Source organism: Cibotium barometz, chromosome 43 (assembly GCF_041138505.1).
Source record: "Cibotium barometz isolate CiBa-2024 chromosome 43, ASM4113850v1, whole genome shotgun sequence".
NCBI classification, from domain to species: Eukaryota; Viridiplantae; Streptophyta; class Polypodiopsida; order Cyatheales; family Cibotiaceae; genus Cibotium; species Cibotium barometz.
The window spans coordinates 19065630-19088856 of NC_141088.1; the positions used below are offsets into that span (position 1 = coordinate 19065630).

General features: G+C 41.5%; 1 pseudogene; it reads right to left on the reverse strand.

Moving 5' to 3' along the window:
- Positions 1–519: 519 nt before the first annotated feature.
- Positions 520–960, reverse strand: LOC147613646 (uncharacterized; annotated as a pseudogene).
- Between the last annotated feature and the right edge of the window lie 22267 nt (positions 961–23227).

The following is a 23227-nucleotide window of genomic DNA, read 5'->3' on the forward strand; positions in this document are numbered from 1 at the left end:
CCATGTGTGCGGCTGCTAGGCCATCCACTAAGACATGCATAATGTGAGGCATATTCAAAGCCACCTCCTTTATCTGAGCGAGGTGCACCTGGCTTAATTGTATGTCAGCAGGCGGGGGCTTTTTCCATCCCTGATCCAAGCGGTACATCGCTTTGGTAAATTCACTGTATCTGAAAGAAACCTTCAAGAGCGTGTCACCCAGCAAATATAACGAAAAAATAGTGATCCACGGCAATTCCTTGGTGAAGGCTATGCATTGCACGATGGATGGGTGTAGAACCTGCATGCCCTGCTCTGCCTGAAAGCTCTCAAATCTTGAGCTGCCTTCTCCCTTGTAAAGCTTTCCGCAAAAAGTAATGTGCTCTGGAAGAAATGAGATGCCCTGGACCTTATCCTCCTTCACTGTGCCAAAAGCTCCTCACCCTGTTGTTTGCCCCTCAATCAAGGCCTCGTGCGAAACGCCGATAAGGTGTGTACATCGCTCGTTGAAAATGGTACGCATGATTGCGCCCGTCCGTGTCACATCCGGTTGTCCGGACGGTGTAGCTGGGCGATGCGCACTCTTTTCGGAAGTGTGTCTGCTGAAAGAACTCTCATACGTTTGCTCTTCACCTTCTGCTCATTCCATGTTGCGTCCCACAGTTGTAACGGCGTAAGTCGGCATAGGGTGGTGCGGCATCTCTGAGATCCTCATATGCCGAACGCATACTCCCCAAGATAGTGCGTATCCTGTGCTGGTAGTCAAAGTCGACTAACTTCCATCTTTCACACAATTCAGCGTTGCCTTCACATATGAGACGACGCTGTGCATTTTCCCAGATCTGCACGACGAGGTCTCTCATGAGGATATCTGACTCATTAGTCTTTCTGACAGCTTCTTCTGATAATTGTGACACTATGATAACTGCCTCTGTAGCGAATGGCTCGTAGGATGATCTTTCGCTCTTCGATGGAGAGCATGGTGGCCATCGTCGCAAATCTAGAAAATATCTTAAGATACAGAACAAAAAGAGAATATCAAACAATAGTATTGAAAACAACATCAAGCAATACATCAACATGTTATCCATTTACGCTTTACACTAAAACAGGTAAAACAACCGTAACAAGTGTGTCACATTAATTATCATTGATCAAACAAAAGAAGCATCCATTGTTGCACATTCACTGAACTTCTACCACCAATCAAGTAGATCAAGAGAAATATATGAGAGAGAGAGAGAGAGTATCAAGACACAGATCGAGAGGAAAGGCACTGTGAACAGTCAAGCTAAATATTCATTGTCATATATACATATCTTTCTAGCCATAATCACGTGAATCGAGGGAGAGATAGAGCGAGCGAGAGAGAGAGAGAGAGAGAGAGAGAGAGAGAGAGAGAGAGATTAAAATTGTTTTATATTCACTGTCTAGCCAAAATCACCTAAGTCAAGACAGTGGAAGGAGGAGAGAAATAGATGGAAAGAGAGATTTTATTAGATGGCATTTTGAATAATTTCAGCAATGTTTAAAGATAGTTTCCTAAATGGTTTCATAAATTCTTAAAGACAGTGCAAAACAATTTTTATAATCCCTTTATGGCATTTTAAATAATTTTTAAAATTTTTAAAGATGAGATTTTAAATGGTTTTATAAATTCTTAAAGATAATGCAAAACAATGTATATGATTGTTTTATATTCATTGTGATCTATACATGGAAATCTAACCATAATCACCTAGTCAAGACAGAGATAAGAGAAGGAAAATAGAGAGAGAGATAGATATAGAGAGAGAGAGTGAATAATAGAAGACATTTTGAATGATTTCGTAAATTCTCCAAGATAGACTAAAATAGTGTGTAGAATTGTTTTGTTTACATTGTCATCTTTGCATGGACGTTTAGCCATAATCACCCAAGTAAAGATAGAGGTAGGAGAGAGAGAGAGAGAGAGAGAGAGAGAGAGAGAGAATGATAGAGAGAGAATATCATCTATTTTTTAGTGTTATTTCGGTTATTACTTTGTTACTTTGATTTTACTATTTCATGAAATGAGACTTGTAGACAATATGATTTAAACTATGATCCATGTGATACTCAAGCCGCGTTACCAACCAAGTATCGCATGTATCACACGCAATAAAAACAACACAGGCCACATTACCGGTAAACCAAACAAATTTACGACATTTTTTGACCGCATTATCGGTCAAATGCCACAATATGCAATCAGAGCATATGCACTAGCGAACGACACCATTTTGCTGCGTTACCAACAAGATGCCGCCCGAATCTATGGGAATAGGAATTGGATACGGACATAAATTAGCCACGTTACCGACCATATGCCTGCATTTGATAAAGGGAAGGGAAGGTGACATCGTCATAATGATACTATGCTTGTCGTATTACCGACTAGTACCATTACAACGTGCCATACTTACCATAGGACACAACTCGGCCGCGTTACCGACCATGTGCCCCATGATAAGCACCATTCCGAAGAATGGCCTTACACACACACACGCATCTCTCGTGTGGTGGACCACCCACATCTAGCCGCGCACTGTGAGACTGTGGGCGGCTGCCCGCACGAGTACTCACACACCCACACTACCCACATGCAGATAAGACATTACCTGTGTGTAAACAGCTGTCAAGTAATAAATCCCCAAGGGGCCCCGCGGGCTTCATATATATAGAAATATGTTGCCCGGCAGGAATTCTGATGGCCCCGACGGTTCCCGTCGGGTTTTAATTATACCCGGCGGGCCCATTGGGTTTTTTTTGAATCCCGATGAGATTTTGGCCGGTTGCCAGGTAACCAGCAACTTGCTATTTTGTGAACGTGTAATCATGTAAACATGTTATTAACATGTTCACATGTGTTATTAACAAGAAAAAACTTGTGATCACGTGAATATTAAATCCCATGCTGGAAGAGCAACAATGCTAGATTGATGAGGAGGCGCATAGAAGAAGAGAGCAAGAGAAAGCCCTACTCCCTCACCAACAGCTAGAAGAGGAGCTAAGGGTCGCATTTGAGGAAGACCAGGAAGCAATAAGGGGGACACCTCATCCTAGATTCACTCCACCTCTTTTGCTTTTCCCACCAGAATATCTCCACATATCCTAGATCTTCTCATGCTACCCTTTATTCTCTCCCAGTAGATACCTCTCACCTTTTCACTGCTACCCACTCTTTTACAGACTCTCTTTTACATCCTCTTGCTAAGGGCTTGTTCTCGCATACACCCATTCACTTGCATCCAATGATATGTTACATGATATAGTTTTAAGGTACTATGGATAGAGTTATCCACGATCCCCCTTTTTGTAATAGAATGATGACTTGGCATTTCTTAGAGGGCCCAAAAATGAGTCCACATTTTTCCTAATGAATGAGTTGGGGAGCATTACATGAAGTTTCCAGGAGGTCTCAAAGGCTCAAATCATGCTCTCTTGGACAACTTTGGCAAAGAAGTATGAAGTCGTTCATATTGATGCTTATGCAAAGAAGTATGAAGTCGTTCATATTGATGCTTATGCAAACCATTCATACTATGGTTTTACTATGTGCATGTTTCAAGGACCAAACATATTCGGGTGGGGATGGTTCATAATGAAGTGGTGGACACATGAGTGTGGACACAAAGTGTACATATTAGTAAGGGCCAACCATAAGTTGAATAGGCCAAGGGGCCAAGAGTAAGTGTGGGACATAGGCTTATGGACCAAAGGCCAAGGAGGGTGGACATTAATAAGTGTGTGTGAAAAGGGGGCCATGGTATATAGGCCAATGTGCATTACTAATCACAATTAACTCATACTTATCAAGACTACAAGCTAAAAAGCTTTCATGGCAACGTTGCCCTCCTCTTTGTCCATGGATGGTGCTTCTACACCGATGTTATCATTCCATGCTTTCAGTGGCCAGCTGTAGTTCATTGCAGACAACTTAGAATGATCCATGACTGGGAAATTGACCATGTTTACTTGCACCAAAAACCTGGAAGGTCAATCTCAAAAATTAGAGTTACCACCACCCAGTTAACAAAGCATCATGTAGAGGATAAAGACTTTGCCAACTCTAACAAAAGTGAAAAAGAGGAAGCTAAAAGTGTTTATCTTTTTGAAAAAATCCCATTCTGATGATGTGTCATCTGTGGGACTGAACTTTGATGCTAAATATCTTCTTGAGCCTAGAGAAGATGAGAATTGGCTCCACGTCTTAACAAGAACTACCAAACCTTGGTAGTAGCAATACACTTGCCAACCGAAAAAAACCTAACTTGGCCAAAAGGAAATGTGATTCAAGTAAAGAGACTCTAATTACAACTCACCAACCAAAGAAGGTAAGCACCTGATAAGTGTGGATCCCAAAGGTGTTGCTTTTTGCTCAAGTTTATTATGTGGGAAATCCATTTATTTGGATTCCAAAAAGAAACATTTCCCAAACATGCACCATTACTAACCCTCTTTCTCACAAGCCCTTAGGTCCCCTTGGGACTAAACTGGACCTCATCCAAAGTGTTGATAAATTTGTCACACAAGGTCCATTTTCTGATGATGTTATCAATCCTAGTGAGAATTCCTCCCACATGAATGTTGTGTAGTTAGCAAATCACTTAAAAGGAAATAATATGGTGAGATTGGCCTTATTGATCAAACTGCTCCTTTCCAAAAAACTTTCACCGAAAAAGGTAACAATTTGTTCACAACTATGCTAACCATTTTGTTTATGGTTGCTAATGTGTGTCATGGACGTGTTGAGACCACAGATTCACAAGAGACGGGCTTTCCTAGAAAGCAAAGATCTTGTTGAGAGCTACTTCTTTGCACATAAAACTTGCTTCCATAAAGATAGTGATGCCATTTCTTGATTGCATGCAAAATAGCAATCATCTCTTGGTCATATATTTCATTTCCATCTCCTTGTCATCAAGTTTTCAGCTTTCATATGCATGTACTCTATGTTCTTGATACAACACGGCACCAATACCTCTTCCACATGCATCCTCTCTAATAGTGAAAGGCTTGGAAAAATTCGGGCATACCAAAATAGGTGCCAAAGTAAGCATCCTTTTTAACTCATCAAAATTATTTTGTGCTATTACATCTAAAAAGAATGCCTCTCGTTCTTCAACTTATCCATCAAAGCAGCTACTATATGTGCATACTTCTCAATGATTCGTCGATAGAATGATGAGAAGCCTAAAACGCCCCTCACTTGAGTAAGATTGGTGGGAGTAGGGCAATTCTTTACACATTCCACCTTTTTGGGCTCCACCTTTATGCCATCAACACAATGTGACCAAGGTATTCCAGCTCTTTTGCCATGAATGTGCAAGTCTTGGTTTCTTTGGCATACAATTGGTTGGTAGCCAATCACACCCCAAAATCATATCAATCGGCCCCATATCTAGAACCAACAATTCATCTTTGCAAGTATAATCCTATGAGAGCATCAATTCCACATTTCTACAAATCACTATGCAATCCATATTATCCCCATTTGCGACTTCAACTTTTCTCTTCATTGTTAATGCATCTAGCCTACAACTTGAGATTTGCCAATGATTTGTGGTTCACAAAACTATGTGTGCTACCACTGTCCACCAACACAAATGCATCTCTTCCCTTGACCTTAGCCTTAAGTCTCAATGTATGTTCCCCTGTGTGCAACCGACATAGGGTTCATTGGATATGGAACAAAGAGTAGCATTGTGTTCATATGCATTTGGAGCACCCAAAGTATGAGGTAAGACATAATCATAATCATAATGATCACGAAGAAAACCCCTGGAGTTAAAAGAAAACTCCCCTTCTAGTTATAAAGAATGGTTGGCATCCACAAACTCATATGGCTCCATTTCTTTTTCATTAGTCTCATCCACTATTTCCAAATAAACCATATTAATTTTGACATTGTGGGCTTTGCACTCCTTTCAATGCTCTTTGTGGTACTTCCCACCACATTTGTAGCATTGGTTTTTGTTCCTCATCTCATTGATGTGGTGTTCCCTCACAAATTTGGTCTTGTTCACCCCATAATTGGTTGTCTTTACACCCATTTGTGAAGGCTTTTGAGAAGTATTCCCACTTTTGAAACCTCCCACATTGTATGGTTTGCCACCACTACCAAAGATGGTAGGAAATTTAGGTACATTGGGAGTGGTAAAAGGTGGCTTTGTGAAAGCATTTGACCCATAATCCGGTCAACAATTCACCCATGTATATGTCTTTTATAGTCCCAAGGCCCATGTGTCCTAATCCCACAAGTAAATGACCCTAAGCCCATATGCCTAGACCCATCCCATGTGCATGTGCATCCTAAGAACAATTTGTTTACAAACCATCGCCTCCTAATACGATTTCTTCCTCAAAATCTAAGGGTGGTCATGCATGAAAATACACATACAAAAGGCTATATACAAAAGTTAAAAAAAATCGCACGATCAAGGACATAGATCTCGTGCCACCTAGGTCCAAAGGGTAGGTCGTATCTCCCCTTGCCCCATCAGTGTGCGGCCACCTAGGTCAAACGTGAAGTAATGTCGCTCCACTGAAAGGTGATCTCCGACGATGCCTGGATCAAATGGAAAGGTCAGTGGACTCCCTTCTCAATGATGAGGCTAGATAAGCTCCCTCCTGGATCAAAGGGAAATCTAAGGCACTTTGAATCAAAGACAGTGGTCCTATGATGGTCTGGTGTGAATGGAGAGGCTAAGGAATCACCGTCGATGGGGCGAAGCTAGTCATGTAACCTCACACATCAGGGATTCTTGATACCGATGTCCTGGTAGCACCAAGGTCAAAGGGAAAACTCGTAATCTCATCCACACGACCATGGTGTGAATCCAAAACTCGAGGTATCCACCAAGTGGAATCAACACTCCTAGTAGAAAGAATGTGGAATGGTCGTAGCACAGAAGAACCATCGTGTATGGCACGGCTGAGATGTGCTATAGGTGTATCAAAATGACGTATCACACTAATCAAGAGTTAATCCCCATGATAGTCTAATGCATCAGTATCTCCTAATGCATCACTATGATCCGTTGGATGGTAGGTAGACATAAGTGTACCATCAATCATAATGCTTGAAATCCTCGCTCTGCCATCCCTGCCATCAAGATCATGACCACATGATCTAACTCACACACATCACTCTCACTATCACTATCACATACATCATCATCATGTGCATGTGTCAGTGTCATCATGTGTGCATGTATCACTATCATCATGTGTATGTGTGTGCGATACATCACTATCATCATGTGTATGTGTGTGTGATACATCAGTATCATCATGTGTATGTGTGCACGATACATCATCATGGATATGTGGGTGTGATACATCATCATCATCATCATCTGTGCCGATGTCGATGTGGTATACATCCTCAGGAACATAATCATGACTACTCAAGAATGTAGGACACTCAAATAAGCAACCATAGGAGTCATCCCAACTGAGAAAAATTGGTCCATCTGCCTCTAAGAAATATCTCAATGACCAACAGTCAAAGGATCACTGAAGATGCCAATCTCTCATCCCATAAATGAGGAACATACATGTATAGACAATAAACTCTGCAACTCCATCATCCATCTATGGCCTAAATGGAGTATCTCCTCATCACGTGAAATAGATGATGAAGAATCCTATGGTTGAAGTCTAGATGTCCCAAATGTATGCACACATTCACCAAAAGTGATGTATAATCTGATCATGTCAGGTAACCCATGATACTGCGTACGAAGAATCCCCACTAAAAATCTAGCATCACATGCATCCCCAATCATCGAGAGTCACAAGATAATGTCATTGCCAAAGGAAGAGAGGACCATGGCAAGTAGTAGAGGGGTAATAGTAATAAACCATGGCTGTGTGTGAACACTACCCGACGCTCAAAGCGTGTGAACAAGGGCTACAATGCACAATGAACTCACACCGTATGTGAATGCACCCAAATTAAGTGCCAATATGTGTGAAAAGAATAAAGCCCACAATGTGCTAATACATGTGAACACGCCCCATAAAAGCCCTAAGCATGTGAACAATATCCAATGAAAGATTAGAGCAAGCGAACATCTCACACAAAAGGACTCATGTGTGAACAAGTCTCACAATGCGTTAAAAGAACATGTGAACAAGCCCCAACAATCCCAAAAACATGTGAACACACTCCACAAATGACAAGTGTATGAATCATGAAACAAATTATCAATGAATTCCAAGGCATGTGAGTAAGATTCACAAAGTACTTATGCACACAAATATGCCCCAACAAACCCTGAAAGTGAACTCACATGTAATAAACAACCCCATCAATCTCCATGCATGCCCATATCTCTCAAGGAGTGTATGTATGTACCATGAGTATAATGTAAATGAAAAAAATAAGACAAGGTAGCAAGGTATATGGAGAGACGGAAAACTCTCTCACTTGTAGCAAGAGTAGTATGATCCACGTGTAGCTCAATCCAATGGGATTTGCATCCCTTTCGGAGCTAGGGATTCAATCCGTACCGGTGCATAAAAGCTTATCCACAAATGGAGAGAATGCTAAGAACACCACTACCTTGACATAGACTTAACACACACACAAGCTCAATCTTGCCACAACTCATTCACTCATCATCCCACTCATTCATGCATCCAATACAAGAAGAAAGCTAAGCTAATGTATACACAAGCTCAAAGCATACTTCATTCTCAAGCACTTACTTCCCTAGCATGCACACAGCTATCAACAAAGAAACATGCACACTAGAGAATAGACATGAGAAGAGAGACAAACATCATCTCATTGCATTGAATTAAAAAAAGAACATTGCTCATACAATAATGTAGATGGGGAGAGAGAAGAGCTTGCACCTCTATGAAAAAAAGAGGGAGAGCTAGTCTCAAGAGAGCTCAAACATGAGTTTAGCCCAATGTGTCCATAAGCTCTCAAATAAGCCACTTTTTATACAAAAACTCTAAAACTCCCAAAACTTCCCATGTGGGATTATTCTCAAGCCCACTCCCACACTCATCTACAACTTGGAACTCTTTACAAGAGCCCTAAATAAGAATGTCACTTGTTTTCCTGCTTGCATCTTTGTGTTGCATCCTTGCATTGATCACCACTCGTCACGCAACACTCCCCCCTTCCTATTTTGCGCACGTCCTCGAGCGCGGTAGAAGCAAAAGCTGCAAAAAACAATGGATACAAGTAAAGCCTTTTATTGAAAAAAAAACCAGCAGTGACAATCTCACACGTGAGCATACAAGTGAAAGGCTGATTAGAGTTCTAAAGAGTGCTAAAAGAGGTGAGTAAAGACTAGTCAAAGTGAGACTAAGTGGTAGATAGTGCTATGCAAAGGCAAGTGTGCTTGCACACCACCACAGGTTATGACCGTAGTCTCATTGTCCTACAAGTGTTTAAGTTATTCCTAAGTGGCAACCTGACTCCTAAATATGAGCAATGGTGATTGGACCTCTTTTTTTTTTCTATTTTCTATTTTCTATTTTTTCTTCTTCTTCTTCTTCTTCTTCTCTTTTTTTGGTGTGTGTGTAAAAGATGAATAAAGAGGAAGGTTCCATCCCAATGAGACCCAAGCAATGGCCAAGAGACCTCCGCCAAGAGAATCTAAAGGCCGCTAAGTATCTCAAGGGCGACAGACCCTTTTCTTTCTTTTTGACATAAGGAGTACCCCATGAAGATGAGGGCATCGGTCTCGAGGGCCCATAATGTACCCCAGAGTCCTACCAACATCTATCAAGGCGATAGAGTCCTTGAAGGTCTTTCTTAGCCTTTTAGACGTCTGTGTTCACCCCATGGAAACCAAGGCATCGGCCCCAAGGTGCTAAGACAACCCCAAGTCCTACCAAGCATTCCACATGGCTGTAGACACGTCATGTCTCGATTATGGCATCATTTTTAACTGTAGCCTTTGCCTCTACCCATTTGGTCAAATAGTCAGTTGTGACTATAATATATTCGGCATGCGTGTGACGAGCTGGAGGTTTAATGGGACCGAGAAAATCAATACCCCATTTTGCAAAAGCACATGTGCTTAACATAGGCCGCAATGGCATATTGTCCTTTGTGATGGGAGGTTTGGTCCTTTGACAATCGTCAGAACGTTTTACATATTCTTCGGCATCCATTTGTAAGGTTGGCCACCAAAGTCCAAACCACCTAATCAACTTAGCTGTGGTATTGCCCGAAAAGTGTCCACCCCCAACACCTGCATGTGCATGAGTCAAGATTTTCAAGTAGTCAGCTTCACATACACACATGCGTAAGTTGCCATCCTTGCCCCTCTTGTAGAGTTGGCCCTCTATTAGCATATAGTTTGTCGCTTCAACTTCAATAGCATGCTTTCGATATTTAGGAATTTTTTGATGAGTATGACCATGCTGAAGATAGTCCACAATATACTTACTCCAACTTGGTGTAGTTGAAATTTGGAATAATGTGACATTATGAATTGGCTATTGAATTTGACATGAAGCACAATTGCAAACAAATTTTTCAGCATCCGCATGCATGGTAGGCCACCATTGCCCATCCTGAGATATACGTCGCACACAAGTAGTAGCTGATGCATGGATTCCACCGATACCCGCATGTGCCCATTCCAAGATCTCCTCATATTGGTCAAGGTTAGGTATAAGCCGCAACACTCCATCATTACCCTGACGATATAATCTCCCTGAGATTAACTTGAATGGTCGCCATAGGTCCACATTAGGACCCGCTAGTTGTATCTGCCCACTTGTCAAAATTTCTAAGATGGATTCAGACCATTTAGAAGCTGTCTCTACAAGGAAAAGTGTTGAATCTAACATATCATCATCCACACCCACAGGAGCTTCTCCCGAGGTGATTCGAGACAAATGATCTGCCCTTAGATGAGTTGTTCCTTTTCGGACTGCCACTTCAAAATCAAACTCAAGAAGGATGACAAACCACCTCACAATCCTTCCAGTTGCACAAGGCTTATTCACCAAATATAGCAATGCTTGATGGTCCACAAAAAATATGAATTTGTTTGCCAAAAGGTAATGGCGAAACTTTTTCACTGCATATATCATGGACAAACCTTCTCTTTTTGTTGTGGTATAATTCTTCTCAGCATTGTTCAACTGTCGACTAGCATATGAGATTGGGAAATCCTTATTATGTTCTCCCGATTGAGCCAAAATACATCCAATTGCAAAGTTTGAAGCATCAATAGGGACATGAAAGATTTGGTTCCAATCTGGTGCCCGTAAGATGGGTGCAGTCACTAATGCTTGCTTCAACTTTTCAAAGGATTCCTCACACTCATCAGTCCAATTAAACTTTACAAGAAGAGCATATAATAGTCTGGCTAGGACACCGTACATGTAGATGAATCGACGATAATAGCCACAATGTCCCATGAATGTTTGTATCCCTTTAGGGTTGATAGGCCGAGGTAATGAGACAATGACGTCAATTTTATCCATATCTGTTGAAATCCCATTGCGAGAAACAATATGGCTCAAAATTTTCCCTTGTCTTACCATGAATTTGCACTTGTCAGGATTCAAGCATATACGATAAACTTGACACTTTTGAAACACAAGTCTGAGGTGTTCTATATGATCATCACGCTCTTGTGAGTGAACACATAAATCATCCATGAAGATCTCAAGAAACTGCCTAAGGTACTCCTTGAATACATGACTCATTAACCGCTGAAAGGTTGCTGGTGCATTTGTTAGACCAAATGGCATAACACGATAGGCAAAGATGTCATCTTCAGTAGCAAAGGCTGTCTTGTGTTGATCCTTTGGATCAATTGACACTTGATTGTAACCGGAGAATCCATCCAAGAAACTATATGCCTTTTTCCCTGCAACTCCTTCCAAAACATGATCCGTGATTGGAAGTGGGTAATGATCACGTACAGTAGCTGCATTTACCTTCTTGAGGTTTACACATACTCGAAGTTTTCCATTTTTCTTGAGCACCACTACAATAGGGGAGACCCATTCAGTGTGTTCAATCTCATAGATAAATTCTGCCTCTAAGAGCTTGTCTATTTCTTCTTTTATCTTTCGTGCAAAATTCTCATTGTAAGTATAAGGACGTTGCTTGGAAGGCTTTGCATCCTCTCGCAATGGAATTGTATGCTGACATATGCTTGGATCAACTCCTTTGAGGTCTTTATAACTCCAAGCAAAAACATCGCGATACTCCTTTATTGTTTGAGTTAATAACTTCTCCTCATCTAAGGACAAGTCTGTGGCAATCCACACATAGCGAGGCTCTTCTCCTGGCTTAGCGATATCAAATTTTTTTGCATCTTCTGGACCATCATATGAAACCCCTAGCATGCTTGGCTTTTGTCGCATGGGCTATTGAAGAACAATCTTCCGATCTTGAAGAGTGTACTGTGTGAAGTTGGGGGGAACATTGAGACGTTGTTCTTGTCCACTTGAGTCGTCACTCATTGAAGACCATGTGGTTTTGAGCTCTCCTTTGCAATCTTGCATCAGATTTTTTTGTTCAACCGTTATCTTTGCACTTTCGACATTCTCTTTTGGATCGGTTTTAGACTTGAGTTTTGGTTTTTGTTTCTTCGTTTTTTTGCAATTTTTGCAACAGTTTTTAGCTTTTCTCCTGGTTGGAATCCATCTGATCGTTTTACTTGGTCTTTGATACTATCTTGTGCTTGGACATAGTATAGATATCCGTTCTTTCCTGAGAAGTGAGGTGGTGGTCAAGAGTGTTCATTCTTAAACTCCTCCTTTTCTTTTTGTAGTCTCTCACGTCGTTCCCTCTCATCTTGTTTACGGATTCTCTTATGACTCTTACAGCATTTACGTTTAGGTCAGCTTCGAGGGATCTCTACTTGAACCTCCCTTCCTCTCAAGAGTAGGCACGCCTTCCTAACTCTTCCTCAGGGATTATCACATCATTATCAAAATCAGAGTCCCATCCATCTTCCTTATCAGCATCATTAGCAGATTCGAGTGTTAAATCCTCCACTGAGACTTCCTCTACATGCAGTGCTATTGTGGATGCATCCCCATAGTACAGAACATCTAGAAGGTCACGTGGTTGTACCATTCGTATAGGAATAATGTCATATCCATCTGAGTCACAAAATTGAATTGGCTTAGGTAAAGCACATGTCGATAATGTTGCAAGGACATGACCCATTCTAGTGGATCAATTAAGTGCTCAGGGAAGGGTTGTGGAATGTATGCCTCATCTGATACACTTCGATTACCCTTAAGTCTCTCAGTGTTGAAATCCCTACATGAGGCTCCACACATCCACAGATCTTCTCGCCCATCTGACGATGTAACTCTTAAGCCCTCAGATGAAGCAGAATCAAACTCATCTATTGGAGACCTTGTTACATCATGATATGAGTGATTCTTTAGGTTGACCCTTGTGATGACAGAATCATGTCGGAGGTACAAATAATTGTATTCCCAATCTTGAATCATTTGAAAATGTCGCATGAATGGTCTACCCAATATCACTTCATAGTTTGGATGTTTTCCAAAATCCACTACTACAAAGGTGTGCTCATATTCAATCCCACATGTGGTGACCAATATGTTCTCAAGCAGCCCAAGGGGATGTTATAAGCTTCCATCTGCTAGCTGCAAGCGCATCCTGGTACTCCTAATAGCTGGTTTGCCCCACTTTTCCCAAATGGACCTTGTCACTGCCCACTCCTGCACCACTATCAACAAGTATTGCAGTTGAAGCTACTTTTCGCACTTCTAATGGGAGGGTAGCATTTCCCTGATCATCCTCACAAAATTTTCCTACTTTGTTGATAGGAACTAGCATAACATGCTTTGTCTCAGGGTGTATAGTACAATGATGGTGACCCTTTTGTAGCAATACCTGCTCTGATAAACATGTGGCAATATCATTCCACAACTCAGGTTGAAGCTTTATCAAATCAAGCAAAGGTAAGGTACAAGCCACTGGTGCTGACAAAATAGCTTGCACGATACCCATATCCATCTCCTTTGTCAACCTTTTATGCATGGAGGTTATCCTCAAGGTTTGAGAACAGTTCTCATATTCTCCCAAATATGATGGTAAGGTTTTCATTGTATGCTTACTTCTAGGAGAAACAATTGTTTGAACTTCCTCCTGGATGCTTGGGCGTCTAAAGTTGTTTTCTGTGCCCCTGGTAAAATCCACCTCAGAGAATGGAGGTGAAATAATAGAGGACATATTCTCATTAACTTTCTCATGAACTGCTGCCCACATCTCATTTGCCATGTCCTCGTTAGCATCAATAACTTCATCATTGCATGGGAAGGCAAGGCTAGGTGGTGGCAGAATACCTTCTTTCAATGGGGTGGCAACTGGTGCAGACTTCTCGCTATGAGATTGTGAGATGAGCTCACTTTTTATTTCCCAACTTGATGACACTTCTGGTATGGTTTCTAATGTTGGCTTAAGAAAGGTTGGGCCCCGAGGGATAGGTGGAGGTGGGCCCTCAAGTATTGATTGAGCTTCCTTAATGAGTTGCTGATGTACAGCTAGATTGACCTTTTCCTCACGAGGGTTTGGGTATTCTTGAAGCTTCTTGGGTAGCTCAGATAAAGCTGCAATGCGACTTCTATGAGCATCAATGATTGCATCTAGAGTCTCGTTCACCTTATCCACAAAAACAGAACCCCCAGAACTATCCTCGGTCGTACTAGCCTCATCTTGTTTAGCACTAGGCCCAGGTTGAGGTTGATGCTCCTCATGCACTTCTTGGGATGTAAAAGTTTGATCCCTCATGTTTTGTTTAGAGACTTCTTGAGAACTAGTGGATGCACTTTTAGTTCGCTTGTTGCGGTTCTTTTTCCTCCTAGTGGTCTTTTTTCTATTGGAATGTAGGGTCTTGTCCACTAGATTTGCCTTTGCATCCCTAGTTCAAGGTGTCTCATCAGTCTGCATTTCGGCATTTCGTGTCTGTGATCTAGTCATGACTCTAAGTGGCACGACATCCTCATTCTTTGATGAAGGTGGCGACGATGGAACTGCCCCTACAAGGTTGAGTGAGACCTTTGGTTGAGAGGTGCCTTCCTCATGTGGTTTCAGCAAAAAACAATCCTTTGGGAAGTGTTCTACACAACACCCTAGACAATATCTTTCAATTGGTGGAAACTGTGGTATTGTTGTATTGGATCGAGCTGCTTGCCTTGAGCGATGTGGACAATCACGAGCCCAATGGGGTTCTCCGCACTCATAACAGGGTCCCATTAGTTTGGCTTCTACTTTTCTTTGCTGCCAATGACCTGAGGGGCCTAGAGTCCTAGGTTGGTAGCCGCCTAGCAACATCAAAGAATTTTGTTCCCCTGGTTGAGCCTCCAGTGCTTGGCTTGGATATGCGGGACTTTCAAAGAGACTTTCCTTGGATGAATATGATGCATATTCCTCCTCCACATAGCCTGGGTTTACCAAGTCTCTACACATATTTGAATTGTCGTAGTAGCAGGAGGTTGAGCTCCAAGAACAGGTCGTGCTTGCTCTTGTGCCATCGGTGGCTGACGTTCAAAATTAGTATACTGTTGATGCATTTGTGGAGTCATTCCATCCCTTTGCTGCTCACGCTCTTGTCTCATTCTTGCAATGCGAGTACATTCCTGTGTGGTGTGGGTAAAGTTCCAAGCACAGGCCTGGCACCACTTCTTTGTGGGCTGGTTTGTGACTAGAGGAGAAAAAGTATTACATTCTTTGGTTTTATGGTTACCGCCACATGCTCCACAAAGATGAGGACCTGTAGGTAGTACACTCCGCATTCGCTGCTGTTGTTGTTGTGGCTGCATGGGTGGGCGATAGGTCTATCCCAATCTCCTTAGTACTAGGTTAGCTATCTGGTCTGGATTTACTAGCGCACTAGACCCTGAACTTTGGTCATCACCCCACTGATCCCTAGGTTGCACCTCAGGGCCAGAACCATCTTGGAATTTGAAGTTATCTGTGAAATCCATAGCATCATGGCAACACTCATTGAAATTTGTATGCTTCTTTGCATAGAGATGTGTATGCAGTGTTAAATTTTTGAGTTCTTTTAAGAAGAGAGAAATTAATCGACTCTGGGTGGGCTTCTCATCTTCTAGGCAATGATTAATGTACTGCTTCATCCTATTTACACAATCTCTAACACTCTCAGTCTCGCCTTGCTTGAAAGAGTAGATATTTGCGACCGTGTCATGTTGATTCCCCATCAAGGAAAAAGCAGCAATGAATATCTCTTCCAGAACTCGTAAAGAAGATTTGTCTGAAGCCTCTAGTGCCTAAAACCAAGCAGGGGCCTTTCCCTCAAGAGTGAGCCCAAATCCTTCAATTTGCGTATGCTTGTCAGTCACTTGCTCAGCTCGAACTCCTTCAATTTGCGTATGCTTGTCAGTCACTTGCTCAGCTCGAACTGCTTGCCTAAATGCTCAGCTCGAACTGCTTGCCTAAATGCTGCTTCATGGTCATATGGATCTCCCGACCCTTCGTACTTCTTTACCAGTTTCTGAAGAGTTGATGGCCTTACTTGTCTTGAATATTCATCATAGGGCCTACGGCCTCTCACTCTCAGTGGGAATTGTTCCTCTCTTTGGTGAGATGGTCCACATGCATCCCAAATTGGTGTGGGTCCCCTATTACTTGCCTCACCACCCCCCTCCAAAGATCTTGTTACCCGCATTTCAGGAGGTGCATTTATGGGAGGCCGAGTTGGCTCCCCTACCCTCCGATTGTCATAGTGAGAGAAACGTTGTTGTGGTGTGATCTATGGTCGCACTTTTGGTGTAGGATAATATCTTGGTGCTAGAGTTCGGCTACTTGCAGTGGTCCACTTTAATGTTGAGGGTCCCTCTCTAATGAACTCTCGTAGGAGAGAAGCGACAGTTTCTTCAAGAAAGGCTGTCTCTCCTGGTTTAGCTGTATTTGTTGAGAACACTTCCATGAATAATGGTTGTCCTTTCCACGTGAGCTCCCAAATCTCCTTCCAATCTAAGGTTCGGTATTCATTGGCCCATTTATCAACGATTCGGTTCTTGTATTCTGCAAGCTTCTCGACTACCACCACAAGTGCTAGAGGAAGATCTAGCTCTGGCAATCTAGTTGTGGCATAATATCCTTCTAAAGAGTCCTTATAGACCTCTTGAAGTGGGTCATCCTGTAAGACCTTTGTCACTGGAATTTGTCGTACAAACTCCCATTGGTTCTCAGCCCCCTGATCCATTTTGCTCTTGCCTTTCCTATCCCTTTCCAAATTTAGATCTACAAGAAGTAAATCATCTATGGATGGCTTTGAGGACTGGGCATTGGATGGTCCAGGCATGTCCGGCTCAATGAGCCAATCATCTCTAGACTCCCTTGCTCTGGAAAGCTTTGATAAGTCTAAGAACTCGCTTTTGGTGGAGAGCTCCCCTAATTTGTCTACATTCGCTGGATGATAGGTGACTTCGCAGGCGAACACCATCTCCACCCATGTACATGTTACCCTGGTCATTGACTAGAGGTGCTCTATCAAATTCTGAGAAAAAGTCTGCGATCTTAACAAGATACCGTTGTTGTGGATCCCTAAAGATCTCAGCTCCTTGAGCATTCGTGTAGACATATTGAAGTCTCACATTGAGTGGTAACCCCATGGTGTCGGCTTCAAATGGATTAAAAGATCTTGTGGGTGTCCTATTTGGGGCTAAGGGATGACTATTTGATTGTCCATGGACAATGAGCTAGTTGTTCTAGAAAGGGTATCAGATTGGGATTTGGAAAAGGTTTCAGCAATATCTGCCAAATTTCCTACCGATTGGGCCCCACTTTCCTACGTAGGTACTCTAAAAGGTGCCCTAGGCCCTATGGCAGTGTCTATATGACGTCCCGACCGCAAGTGCATAAGGTCAAATTTTAAGGTTTTATATATATATATATATATATATATATATATATATTTATGTATATATATATATATATTTTTAAACCCTACCTAACCACTAAATAGATGTATGGATGTAGATGTGGATGTATGGATGTGAATGCGGATGTGGATGTGGATATATGTATGGATGTGAATATACGATATGTGATGTGAAGGAATCTGAAGTGATGAGATGGAAAATGATGTGATGGGATGAGTATACATATAAATGGAATATGGAATAAGTAATGTGGATTGATGAGGGATAATGTGGAAAAATGAAAGTTAAAATAGAAACTGTATTGTAAACTATTTGTAAATGCGGTTTGTAAATGACTGTTTTATGTCAAGAATGCTGGGGGAGCATTTTGACCATCTTGTGATTAAGGTCGTGGAGACCTAACTGATAAAGTTGCAACTGCTGACGGAGAGTCAATGACGGACGTCTCGCGTAGCAAGGTCGCCCGAGGTCTTGACCAGCCTCGGTGCGATTAAAATGGTGAGCTTCCAGTACGGTGGATGAGGGGCCAAGGAAGCGGCCTATGAGTGAAGCGCTAGGTCACCTGCGAAGGATCCTAGAGGGTGCTGACCATACGGTGCTCGGGCTTTGGGTCTCCCAGGATACCCACGCGTGCGTCGAGGAAGATATTGGAACAAGGAGTAGGAGTTGTTTTCTGAAATCGGGCATGGATCTGGTTGATTGACCTTGCTGGTCTTCAATGGATGAGTCCATGGCTCTTTATATGGATCTGTTGGTTGATCTTGCTGATCTTCAACGAGAGTCCATCTTGATAAGTGATTATATTGCCGAGTATTATGGGCTAGGAATTAGGAAACGGCCCGCGTCTTAGTTGCCAATGATGCCATAGATACTCTGATGAAGGAATGATGGGAAAATTAAGAATCAACTGGATAAATTGGAAGATGGCAATCAGTGATACTATGGTTTTATTAAAGGATTGTTTTAAACTTTCATATTGGGTGTGTGAGTGGTGTGACTAGTTTTATTTTTGCATGAACATCCGGCTAGGGGGCCTTGGAACTCTTTTCCTTGGTACCCGGGACAAAACCTAACCAAATTCTTAATTGGATCCCATCACTACAGTGGTTGGGCGGTTGGCTAACCCATGACTAGATGGGGTTAGGTTGGACTGATGGATCCGTAAATCGAGACTCAAACTTTTGTTTTTACGATAGATAAAATAAATCCCGGACAGTAACTGTTCTATGGATAGGAATCAACGGCTGTGCCTCTTGAATGGGGAAAAAAGCGTTGATCCCAATGATCCAAGTGCAAGTTTCTTCCTTGATCTGACCAAGTATCTTATAGATGTAATTGGATCAGCTCGATCAGAAATGATCTTGACTACGTTAGAGTAAAAAGTTATCCTGGTGGAATCGCCCGTGCTTTCCGGTAAAGGAAGTTTTTCTGGGTTCGGTTTTGGAACAACCGACGGATTAATCTCTTATCCGGATATCCGTGGGTGAGGCCCCGAGTGTGGGACCCCTGTCCCGCGCGAGAAGTGCTACTTCCGCTGCTAGTATCCCGAATCTGTTGCTCGGTGGGAACAGGGATCTTACAGTTGGTATCAGAGCATTTGGTAAATAAAGATCAACTGAGAAGACAAATATGTCAGAAATTTATCTAGAAAGACAAAAAGGTTATAATTGTGTGATATAGTTCATACAATTTGATATTCAAACTGAAACTCGTAATTTGGTGATTGGGTCTTCAAATGGAAGTACCGCAATTATATAGAATCCTTGACTTGCTTGAGGCCTAGACATGATGGTATTTACCTTATAATTCCAAGGGCCGTGACTACCGTATATACCGAGAGTATAACTGCAGCTCTTTACTAACAGTATATACGAGTAAATCTAAGACTTGAAATTATAAGCGTTAATGCTATCCAGATGATGATTTCGAATGTGATTGATATGATTTTTAATTCTGTTTGAGAATTGATGAATTGATTTGGATTCTAATTGAAAATTCTGATTGAAAAATGATGATTTTTAAAAATTAGTTGAAATATAATGAAACCACAATGAGGGGGAATGGGACGAGTCCCTGTGATGATATTCATAACTAGAATGATGATAATGAATTCAGCAAATCACTATGAGATTAGTGGGTTGTGCTGTCAGATTGCTACTGTTAATACTTGACCGGTAGATTAAGTTAAGGGATGTCAAATTGAGAACTTGCTTGACTGAAATTTCCGTGGAGGAATGTTCCGAAGGAAACTTTTCGGTCTAATGGACCATTATCATGTTAAAGATATGAATGATATGATTTGAATGAATTGTTATTTAATGATGAGTTCTATATAAGGGATATTTATCCCAGTGTTCTGTTGGGTTGACCAGAATATAAGGAACCCCAGAATAAAATTGGATCTTAAGAAAAAGAGCTGTCCTCTACCTTGCGAGATGAGGACATCTCGCACTTTTTAAGTGGGGTAGAATGTAAGATTCCTCCCCAGCCTTCGAGGTATACAGGAGTAAGAATCTCGCTTTCTGATCTTATAATTATTCCCTCTCTAAAATAAAAGAAAGTTTCTGTTTAAAAAAGGAAGACCCTTTCCCTAGAATACTTCTCAGGAGTCCCACCTATTTTAAGGATTTAGAACAATGAGTTCAGAAGTGAGAATCGGTATTTTGGATACCAAGGTTTTGGTTTTCATTCGAGTACGGCCCAAAAGAAGTTCTTTATCTCTTGGGGAGTATAAGAAGTTATCCCCCAGATATTGTGACCCTTATATCTGAATTCAATGAAAGTAGGTGACTTAGCCTACAAGCTTCTTTTATCTCCTCATCTCAAAATTCTTAATGCCTTCTATAGAAAAATGTGTCAAACAAATCATGGAAAGACGGTAAAACTGCAGTGACAAGTTACCGTTGGCTTCTAGGTTACGCTAGCTCCTTCCTTTATATAAGTCGTAACTTTTACTTGTCGCTCACAGTAATCTTACTCCCATCAATCTCCTTTCTTAATGTCCTTCATGGCTTGGCAACAGGAATTAGTTTTATCCATGATGATTTCTCACCTTCAAGACGCAAGAGAGTCTGTGAAGAAAGACTTTATAGAACAGTATGAGCGCTCACTTTTTCCTCACCTAGGAACTGTAGGTCAGACCAAATGGCGGACCTATCAAAACATAACTAGGGTAACACCCTGGGGTCAGCAGCACTTTCGTAACAATGTCCGCTTAGCCATGGTTATTGAAGCTTTGGGTTTGGGTCCCCGATACTACTGCGTCATGAGATCAAGGCATCTTGGGTTTTCTGAGCGGGTCTTCTTACTGGCGTGTTTTCTTCCTCATGAGAAGATATGCCTTTATCCCGTTTTTGGCTTGTCTCTCAGAGGTCCTTTTGTTAGATCACCTCATACCACTGAGATAGGTGCGGCAATAACCAGCAGAATCATTCCCATAGATGAGTTACCCTATACTTGTGCAGCTTGTGAGTGCTGCTTTTGTGACCATATGATGGACGGGCTTATGGAAGTGTAAAGAGTTCTTCTATCTTTACTGTATAAGTTCTGAGAATGAATAAAGTTTAAATCTTGTTCTTATTTTGAATCTTACTCTCTTTAAGACTTTTCTTGGGGTTAATCTTGATTAAAATTTTTCTCTAAGTCTCATATTCGTGCATCTTGCGAAATTATCCCAGTTTACGAGATGAGGACATCTCGCATTTTTTTAAGTGGGGTAGAATGTAAGATTCCTCTCCCAACCCTTTTTGATGTCTAGCATATTCCCCTGTAATCAATTCCTTTTCTGAGATATAAGAGATCTTGTTTGTGGCTGTTTTAACCTAGAGAGAGAAAATTTTCTAGAGAGAGAATATTCAGATTTTGAATATTTTTGGATAGAAAAATATCTCATCTTATTAAAATAAGTTTCCCTGAAACAGAAATTTAAAAAGAATTTTCCAATGTGCAATTGGAATTAATTGGAAATGGGTATAAAGGACCTTAGTCTAAGGGTCTAGATTTTTAGAAATTTTTGGATTATGGTCCAATTAAGGTTCCTATGGGCCAATAGCATCAATCCATGTGTAGGGAGGAGATAAATCCAATTTGTAAAAGAAGATACCCAAAAATGAGTAAATGCTCACATAAGATGAAGAGTTGAAAATGTAGAAGGTTTATTAGTAAAAAACTATGAGCAATAAAATTATGACACATATGTAAGGAAGGGGAGTTCTTTAAAGAAGGTGCAAATTTCACATAAGATGAAGATTTGAAAATGTACAAGGTTTATTAGTAAAAAGCTATGAGCAATAAAATTTTGACACATATGTAAGGAAGGGGAGTTCTTTAAAGAAGGTGCATATTTCACATAAGGTCGTGGAGACCTAACTGATAAAGTTGCAACTGCTGATGGAGAGTCAATGACGGACGTCTCGCGTAGCAAGGTCGCCCGAGGTCTTGACCAGCCTCGGTGCGATTAAAATGGTGAGCTTCTGGTACGGTGGATGAGGGGCCAAGGAAGCGGCCTATGAGTGAAGCGCTAGGTCACCTGCGAAGGATCCTAGAGGGTGCTGACCATACGGTGCTCGGGCTCTGGGTCGCCCAGGATACCCACGCGTGCGTCGAGGAAGATATTGGAACAAGGAGTAGGAGTTGTTTTCTGAAATCGTGCATGGATCTGGTTGATTGACCTTGCTGGTCTTCAATGGATGAGTCCATGGCTCTTTATATGGATTTGATGGTTGATCTTGCTGATCTTCAACGAGAGTCCATCTTGATAAGTGATTATATTGCCGAGTATTATGGGCTAGAAATTAGGAAACGGCCCCTGAGTGGAGAGGTGGTGAGCGTCCTAGTTGCCAATGATGCCATAGATACTTTGATGAAGGAATGATGGAAAAATTAAGAATTAACTGGATAAATTGGAAGATGGCAATCAGTGATACTATTGTTTTTTTTAAAGGATTGTTTTAAACTGGTTGAATCTGTGAAAAGGCAATTTCATATTGGGTGTGTGAGTGGTGTGACTAGTTTTATTTTTGCATGAACATCCGGCTAGGGGGCCTTGGAACTCTTTTCCTTGGTACCCGGGACAAAACCTAACCAAATTCTTAATTGGATCCCATCACTACAGTGGTTGGGCGGTTGGCTAACCCATGGGACTGGATGGGGTTAGGTTGGACTGATGGATCCGTAAATCGAGACTCAAACTTTTGTTTTTACGATAGATAAAATAAATCCGGGACAGTAATTGTTCTATGGATAGGAATCAACGGCTGTGCCTCTTGAATGGGGAAAAAAGCGTTGATCCCAATGATCCAAGTGCAAGTTTCTTCCTTGATCTGACCAAGTATCTTAT